Source organism: Gossypium hirsutum, chromosome A12, assembly GCF_007990345.1.
Source record: "Gossypium hirsutum isolate 1008001.06 chromosome A12, Gossypium_hirsutum_v2.1, whole genome shotgun sequence".
In the NCBI taxonomy this organism is placed as follows: domain Eukaryota; kingdom Viridiplantae; phylum Streptophyta; class Magnoliopsida; order Malvales; family Malvaceae; genus Gossypium; species Gossypium hirsutum.
The window spans coordinates 99,515,876-99,525,846 of record NC_053435.1 but is presented as its reverse complement, the minus strand read 5'-3'; the positions used below and the strand labels follow the sequence as shown (position 1 = coordinate 99,525,846).

Sequence of the window (9,971 nt, the reverse complement as noted above, 5' to 3'; positions counted from 1 at the left end):
TTTTCCTTCCCCAAAAACGCAACATGAAATGAAATAAATAAAAAAATAAAAGGAAGGATCTTTGCTCTGCTAGGGTTCGTCTATTATGCAGCCATTAGACCACCATCAGCTTGGTGGCTAGTGACGCGAATGACGATTAACTTTCTCCGGCGGGAGCCTCGACCACGAAGATCCGGTAACCTCGTTCTCTCTTTTCCTTTTTTCCCCTTTTTTGAAAAAAACTTAGATCTTATACTGTTCTTAAAAAACGAAACAAACTTAAAAGATTTGATTAAAATTTTAACGCCGTTCGACCCTTACCCACATCCATGCGTTTTTAGATGCTTGGATTTTCATCGGCGTCGATTCAAGTTCCCCTTACGTGTTCACGCTAAGTTTGCGAAACCCCTCAAGAGAAACGAAAAGAAAACAGATCTGGAAAATCACCTTTTTTGCTTTGTATTGCTTGTATATCTTGCGTAAAATGTGTAGGCATTCGTAACCTTTACATAGACTAAGAACTATGGCTTTATAGCCGAAGGAAAAAAGAAAAAGGAAAATAAATTAAAAATGCCATTTTTTCATTTGCTGTTCTGCTATTTTTGTTTGTGTTTGTTGCCGTGTTCGTCCTTTCTTTTGCAGGTACGGGATGCGCTGGCGCTTGGCGTGAGACTGTGCTGGCGCGGGTGTGGTTGCTAGAGGGTACGGAGGCCGTACATGGGGCTTGGCTGGTTGCAGCGCATGGGAAAGAACCCTAGGGTCCTAAAATTTATGGGCCATTCGGGGTATTAGGCTGAGTCATTTCGTAAGTGGGCTTGTGACTTGGGTCTTGGGTCATGTAATCTGAACTTTGGACATTTATTGGACTGTTATAAATTTATTTTATGTTTTATGGTTTGTTTGTAACGGGCCCGGGCATATTTGGCCGACTACAAAATTTATTTAAGATTTTTTTCATATAAGTTGACTGATGGACATGAATTCCATCTTTTAAATACTTGATCTGCAGGCCAAGACAAAATTTTGTTTTTCCTAAATCTTTTATCTCAAATTCTTTCTTTAAATAATTTACTGCGTTTTGAAACTCTTTAGGAGTTTTAATAATATTTAGATCATCAACATAAATAACAATTATCACAAAGTTTGATTCAAACCTTTTTATAAAAACACATGGGCAGATTGGATCGTTTTTATAACCTTCTTTTAACAAATATTCACTAAGACGATTGTATCACATACGTCCAAATTGTTTTAATCCATGTAGAATTTTCTTTAATCTGATTGAGCAATTTTCTCGGGAAACTTTATATCCTTCAGGGATTTTAAATCCTTTTGGGAGTTTCATATAAATTTCACTATCAAGTGTACCATACAAATAGGCTGTAACAACATCCATTAGACGCATGTCAAGTTTTTCACGTACTGCTAGACTAATAAGGTATCTAAACGTGATTGCATCCACCACAGGAGAATATGTCTCTTCATAATAAATGTCGTGCCTTTGCGAAATTCCTTGTGCTACAAGTCGTGATTTATATGTTACAACTTCATTTTTCTTATTTCGTTTTCTCACAAATATCCATTTATATCCTACCGGCTTTACATATTTAGGTGTTTGGACTATAGATCCAAAAACATCACGTTTAAAAAGTGAATTTAATTCTGCTTGAATTGCTTCTTTCCATTTTGGCTAATTTTTTCTATTTCTACATTCTTCAATAGATTTAGGCTCAGGATCATCATTTTCTTTTGCTATTTCAATAGCAACATTATAAGCAAAATTGTTTTCGACAGCTATATTTTTTCGGTTCCATTTTTTTCCTGAAGTAACCTAACTTATTGAGATTTCTTCGTTATCACAATTTTTAGGTACCTGAACCTCTTCTGGGGTTTTTTGATTAGTTATATCTTTGGTCTCTTCTGGGGCACTTGCCTCCACAATATTACCATCTTGAATAATTGCTCTTTTCCTTTTACGAGGATTTTTATCTTTAGAGCCGATTGGCCTTCCACGCTTCAGGCGTGGATTACTTTCTTTTGCACTAACAATTTGTCTTCTTGGGATATCAATTCGTATTAGAGCATTTTCAGCTGGTATGTGAGATTTTGTAATTCTGTTTAGGTTAGTAAATGAATCTGGCAGTTGATTGGCAATGTTTTGCAAATGTATAATCCTTTGAAATTCTTGTTCACATTGACTTGTACGAGGATCTAATTGAGATAATGATGATCCGTTCCATGTAAATTCTTTCACCAGTTGTATTTTCTCTCCTCCTAATGTTGGGAATATTGTTTCATCAAAATGACAATCAATAAATCGTGCAGTTAATAAATCTCCAGTTAATGGTTCAACATATTTAATTATAGAAAGAGATTCATAACCAACATATATTCCCAACCTCCTTTGAAGACCCATCTTTGTGCGTCGTGGTGGAGTAATTGGAACATATACTGCACATCCAAAAATTCTAAGATGGGAAATATTTGGCTCCTGACTAAAAGCCAATTGTAATGGGGAGTACTTATTATAACTTGTTGGCCTTAAGCGCACAAGTGCTGCTGCATGCAAAATAGCATATCCCCAAGCTGTAACAGGGAGTTTTGTTCTCATGAATAATGGCCGACCTATTAGTTGGAGGCATTTGATAAACGATTCAACTAAACTGTTTTGTGTATGAAAATGAGCTACAGGATGTTCAACTTTTATCCCAATTGACATACAATAATCATTAAAAGCTTAGGATGTAAACTCACCAGCATTATCAAAACGAATAGTTTTGATTGCATAATCTGGAAATTGTGCTCTTAATCGAATTATTTGAGCAAGTAGTCTTGCAAATGCCAGGTTGCGAGTCGATAATAAGCACACATGTGACCACACCTACTAGATGCATCTATTAATATCATAAAATATCTGAATGGTCCACATGGTGAATGAATGGGCCCACATATATCACCTTGTCAGAAATGCTGGAGATTCAATCCCAACTTTAGCTGGTGATGGTCTAATAATCAATTTTCCTTGAGAACAAGCGACACAAGATAAATCCTTGAATTCAAGAATCTTTTGGTTCTTTAATGGGTGTCCAATTGAATTCTCGATGATTCTTCTCATCATAATAGATCCAAGATGGCCTAATCGGTCATGCCAAATAGTAAAAGTATGTGGTTCTACAAACTTCTGGTTTGTAGTAACATGTGACTCAATTGCACTAATATGTGTATATTATAAACCTGATGAAAAAGTAGGTAGCCTTTCCAAAACATATTTCTTTCCATATTCAACATTTGTAATATATAGATATTCAACATTTTTCTCATTCATAGTCTCAATATGATATCCATTAAGACGAATATCTTTAAAACTCAATAAATTTCTTTGAGACTTAGTGAAATATAAAGCATCATCAATGATAAATTTTGTACCTTTAGGTAATAATATAATAGCTCTTCTAGAGCCTTCAATAAGTTTTGAACTACCCAATATTATATTAACATGGGCATTACTCATTGTCAAATGAGAAAAATATTTTTTATCTTTGAGTATCGTATGTGTTGTAGCACTATCTGCAAGACACATGTCTTCATTGATTTTGGGTTCATCGAAATTTTGTTGAACATTCATATTCTTCATAAAAACAAACAAAATATAATATGAGAAACATTGTAAATATTTATTAAATATATAAATTATTCTTTATGCAAGAAAATAAAATATACTTAAAACAACATAAAAATGTCAAAATAACATCAATTTTTCTAATGATTCTCAAAGAAATCTGCCACATCTAGGTGAGTTATATTATTAAGGTCATTAAATTTATCACCCTCGTAGGCATGGTCAGTTTTAGTATTATAGTAAATATCTTCATCTTTTGCCTCCATTTCATCATTTTGGGATATAAAATTTGTCTCCATATGCTTTCCCTTCCTTTTAATGGATGCTTGATAAAGTTTCACTAAATGCTCAGACGTACGACAGGTACGTGACCAATGCCCCTTCATACCACATCGGTAGCATATATTTTCAACAATCTTTAAAGGATTATTTTGACCATTTCTTTCTTGACTTTCATTGTTATTCTTTTTCTGGTGGTTAGAAGTATCATTATTATGACCACCATGATAACGATTACTAATACGTCCTCGACCACGTCCCCCACACGTCCACGACTACGGCCGCTCCTTCTATATTTTCTATTTTTCATAATTATTGTGTACTGCTACATTCACTTCAGGGAATGGTGCATAACCAGTGGGACGAATTCCATGATTTTTCATCAATAGCTCATTATTTTGTTCAGCCACCAAAAGACATGAAATCAATTCAGAATACATTTTAAAACCTTTTTCACGGTATTGCTGTTGCAGGAGCACATTAGTAGCGTGAAAGGTTGAAAATGTTTTCTCTAACAAGTCCTCATCAATTATGTTTTCTCCATATAATTTTAGTTGAGAACTAATTTTGAAAAGTTTTGAATTGCATTCACTTACAGTCTTAAAATCTTGCAACCGTAAGTGCATCCAATCATAACGAGCTTTAGGGAGTATCACAGTTTTCTGATGGTCAAATCGTTCTTTCAATTTTGTCCACAACTCAAGAGGGTCTTTCACAGAGAGATATTCCACTTTTAATCCTTCATGTAGATGATGACGGATGAAAATCATTACTTTTTCCTTGTCTTGATTAGATGCTTCTTTATCTGCTAATATAGTATTTCCTAGACCTTTAGCATCTAGGTGAATTTCAGCATCTAACACCCATAACAAATAATTCTTACCTGAGATGTCTAAGGTTGCAAATTCAAGTTTGGCAAGATTTGATATTATAATCACTTGAATCAAAATAAAAAAATATTAGTAAAATAATAAGTATTCTCAATTGTAAAATAATTCAATTATATATACCAAATTTGCTAAATAATAATATGTATGTCAAATATTGGCATAAGGAGGAATAATCATAATAATAACTTAACACAAATTAAATTAATTGAATTTTCTTTTAATAAAAAAACATGTATATATAATTATCATTATTAGATTTTAGTTGTAAAAATAAATGTACAAATGTTAGACAAAGCAAATATTTCATCTAGAAAATAAAATAAAAGAATTATGAAAATACGTATACCGTATATAGTTTAACGAGAGTTATACGGGCAATTTATATAAAGCGAAATGACATGAACTTCACTATGAACTCGTAAAAATTCTTGCTGATAACGTGTTATAGAAAAATTAATAAAACAATAAATAAAAGTGGATGAAAATACAAGAGAATTTTTCTTATTTTCTTTTTATTTCACTCAGGTAAGGATTCTATTTATAATTTATAATTAGTATTCAATGCAATAAATGAAGCTTACTTAAGTGCTTTATTAACTCATATTAAATTTTGTATAATGAATGAGAGATTTTACCTCATAAATGGGGTTAAAAAAATGAACTTTCACATTTATTTTTAACATTTTTAAAGTAATTTTTGGTTTCTATCATTAACTATGTTGGTAGTGGCAGGAAGTAGTTAACTATAAACTTCCACGTGTCAGACTTTCTTCTTTCTTAAAAATTTGTTCTCTTAAAAATAGATGACAGTTAAAATGCATTAAAAATTATTAGTGTCACAGCACATGCTTTTTTTGCTATAATTCAAACTTTGTAGGACCTTATATTTTCTTCTTATAATTTATGTTTTTATGGCCGCAAAGTTCGCAGAAATGATAATAACATAATGAAAAAGGAGAAAATATAAGCTACTGTGAATCACACAGTCTGCCACTTGTTTGAACAATTAGCCGACACATCTCCATTGAAAGCTACGTCGACTCTTAACTTTTCTCCTTCATCGGAGATTCATGCCCGTTGATTTCGGATTCTAAGGACGATCGCCGCCGTTGGTAGGGGGCATGATCCACTTTTACAAAACAGCTGGAAACTGGACACCATATCTACCAAACGTGAAACCCTTTTTCTTTTCAATAGTGAATGTCTTTTTCTTTTTTATAAAGAAAAATTTAGATGCATGATAAAAATGTTAAATCGTGGTGCGTTTCCAAAACTAATATCAAATAAGTCAATAAATTTTTATGTAAAAATATATTATTTAATAAATAATAATATAAAATATATAAATATTTCATTGTAATGCACAAATTATGAGCAAAATCAAATTTTTTTAAGGACAAAAATTGAACTATAAATTTATCTTTTGTAATTTAAATTTGTATTGATTTGTAATTTTATATTTTTAAAGGAATTAAATAATTTTTTTTTATACTTAAGAGATAAAAGTATAATTTTATCATATATTAACTTTTAATTTTATGGAAAATTGAATAAAAATATGGGTGTTATCATCAAAAGATTAAAAATTTAAATGAAATAGAATATTAGAAAGGCACAGCCATGTTATTAGTTGGGCATTTTTAGAGATGATTGGTCCGTGCATGCTTTTTTCATTTCCTTTTCCTTAGGGATAGTGAGTGAAAACAATGGGGCAACTCCCTCATCCACTTAACACGTGGTCTGCGCTTTTCATGCCACGTGTCACGCCAGACCTTTTTGTTCATTACGTGTCATGCTATGTTAGCCAATAGTTTTCCTCCTTTGCACATGTATGGTATCATGTTATTTCACACTCAGTTTTCTTTTCCTTCAATTTTATTCCTTTTTTTTCCATGTCTTTATTTCATATTTTGCTGCTTAATTCATGGGATTAGGATTTGAAAATCATTCTTAATAGATTTTGAACGTCAATTTTTGAACCGATAGCTCAATATAATTTTGGGTAGTAAGAATTAAGGATTTGATTTTACGACTATTTATATTGCCCAAATTCTTAATTTATCCTATTTATGTTTTTTAATGATTAATTGGGATATAATATTTTTGTTATTTATCATTCCATATAGTTATAATTATATTCAAACAAAAAATTTGGATTCATACCAGTTTAAATATAAGTCTAAATAGAGTATTAATAGTTTTTATGATTAAACATAATTAATATTTTAGGTATTGAAAATTAATAGTCAAGTTTTTAGGTGATAGTCTATAATTAATTAACTTTGGTCAAAATTTGTATACATTTTTGTTGGGAATTTTGAAAGCAACATTTTTAATCTTCAAAAACTATTTAATATTTTCTCTAATGGTTGGATTTTTTTTTAAAAAAATAACCCTATCAATACAAATAAAAATGTGCAACAAACAAGGAATTAGTAATAAATAAACTATTAAAATAATGCTTTGATCAGAAAGTTTCATATGATTATGTGAGATTTGTTGTTTTCATGCCACGTGTTATGTTATTTATAAATTCATAATAAAATAGAATTGCAGGCATATAATCAATAATTTTAATTTTGAAAAGAAAATTAATATTGAATATAGTTATAAAAGTAGTCATTTCCGCAATTAAGAGTTAAAAGATGTGAAGAAGCATAATTAATGATATGGTCGCAACCCGTCCATTATATTGCAATAGAAAGGTGTCACGTATTTATCAATGTTTTGTATCATTGTATGTTTGGGTTTCTTTAAGTCTCCATTTGTCACTTCTTATCGCGAACCTCAAACATGCATGTTAATACATGTTGGATACTGATATTCATCCAACAAGTTGAGGGAGATAAGGGCGTCATTAAATTAAGCTTTGAATCCTATATCTTTTTCAACTCTACTTAAAATTTTCGAATATAATTTAAATTTGATTTGAGATGAATTCTTTTTTTAAAGTAACATAGTTTTATTGATTAAATTTGTTTATTTAGTAGAACTATAAACTTAAAAATAATATTAGACAGAGGCGATTCTAGGGGGCTAGCATGGGCCTTGGCTCCCCTTAAAATGAAAAATTGTCATTTAGACACTCTAATTTTTTTTAAAAAAATTTAAATTAGTAAATATAAAATTACACTTTGGCCCCCTTAAAATTATAAAAATTCGATTTAATCCTTTAAAAATTATAAAGATATAGATATAAAAAAATTAAGATTTCATTCGACTCCTGAAAAATTGTTCTGGCTTCTCCCCTGATATTAGACTTCAAACTCTATTATTGATCATAAAATTTGGAATATAATTAAGATTTTTTACATAATTAAAAATATATTAAAATAAAAAAAGTTCAATCACACTGTTTTAGCCTCATCATAATGTAACTATGATTGAATCGAGTTTATTTATTATTGAACTTACAAGCCTATGTATCTCTTTCATGAGAAATTATTATATGGATCTTTCTCACCACATCATTTATGGTCTCTTTCCAATTATTTAATGTTATTTCAGTAATTTTTTCTATGTCATTAACACATAATTTTGATAAAAAAAATTTACCCTAAACCTAGAACCTCAAACATTAAGCCTAGAACCTTGTGCATTAAACCTCGAATCTTAAACATCAAGTCTTAAACCCTAAACCCAAACCATAAACAATAAACTTTGAATCTTGAATCCTAAACCACAAGTTTAGGGTTTAAAGTTTATGGTTTGAGTTCATCGCTCAAGATTTAGGATTTAAAATTCATGATTTTGAGTCTAATTTTCGAGATTCATGGTTCAGAATAAAAAAAAATTACTAAAATTATGTATAACATACAAAAATTTACTGAAATCATTGGAAAAGAATCATAAATGATATGGTGAAAAGGATTCATAAAATAAATTCTTCTCTTTCACACACTATTTTCACATTTTTCATTGGTGCATTCATATTTTTCTAAATTTTGTTTCATATTTTTAAAAGATGTTAATATGTATTATTCATTTGTGTCAAAGGCGGATACTTGAGGAAAAAGGAATAACGTCGAAAAGAATTAAGAGAGAAAGCAAGAATGGCAGTGAGAGGGGTGGAAGGATGGGCCTACACATCAACCGCTCATGAAAGCAAATGGTCTAACAAACTATGATTTAATAGGTTGAAGGGCAGGGGAGGGCCTTTCTTTCATTTCTTAATCGCAACAAGAAGACCCACGCCTATACTCCGCTCCAACTCAATTCTTCCCCACATACCACTTCTTTTCTTAATTTCCTTTATTTATTTTATTTCAATAATAATAAAGAGTTTGCATTGTTAAATCACTTTCATCGTATTTTGATATATAATTTTTAATTTGAACGGATTATAATTTTTAGTTTGGTACAGTTATTCACATGAAACTTGAATTGTAATTCATATATATATATATGAAACTTTGATTTTTGTTCAATTGCATACATTTAAAGAAATTAATACATACATTTATTTTTATATTGGGTTAATATAATTGTTTATGCATGGAATATGTCAACATAAAATTGTGTTAATTGGATAATTTTGTTAGTGATTTGTGAAATTCGAATCAAATTAAAATTTCATGTATAAAATCATATAAAATCGAAATTCATGTTGACAATGCACATTAAATTAAAGTTCATGTGTACAGTTTTTATATTTATCCCTTTAAATTACTATAATTTTGAATTCGAATTAATGAAGTATTATTATTTGATACATAAACGATAGAGTTTTTTAACTTGATAAACAAAGATAAGGGATCACCCTCTTAACTCTTTTTGTAGGGTTAAAAAAACTCCACCGCTTGTGTATCAAATGATTGAAATAATTTTATCATTTTTAAGCAAGTTTTACTATATAGTTTAGATTTTTCGATACAATATTAAAGATGAGAGTAACATAGTTCGAACCTATACCAAACAGATGTCTAACAAAAGTTTTAATCACCATTCCATTCAAACCAAGATCCATATAATTTAGTTTTAGATCATAATTATTTTAGAAAAAAAAACTTAGCATAATATTTATGGTATAAATTTATGAAAGCGGTCAACTTAAGTGGTATTTTTTTTAACTATTGTTTTTGGATTGTAGAATGATCCTTTACTTTTTTGGGCGTTCAAAAATTGGGAAGCCCCTTAACAAGTTTGTTATTGTTCTTAGTGGAGGTTTTATCTCTCAATTTTACTAACAACCTAAAGAGTCTTGT

General features: G+C 30.1%; 1 long non-coding RNA gene across 1 annotated transcript; it reads left to right on the top strand.

Moving 5' to 3' along the window:
• On the top strand, positions 1–938 carry LOC121211054 (uncharacterized). The gene is made up of 2 exons (XR_005906434.1): positions 1–175; positions 622–938. It is a non-coding gene; the product is annotated as an uncharacterized lncRNA (long non-coding RNA).
• The last annotated feature ends 9,033 nt before the right edge of the window (positions 939–9,971 follow it).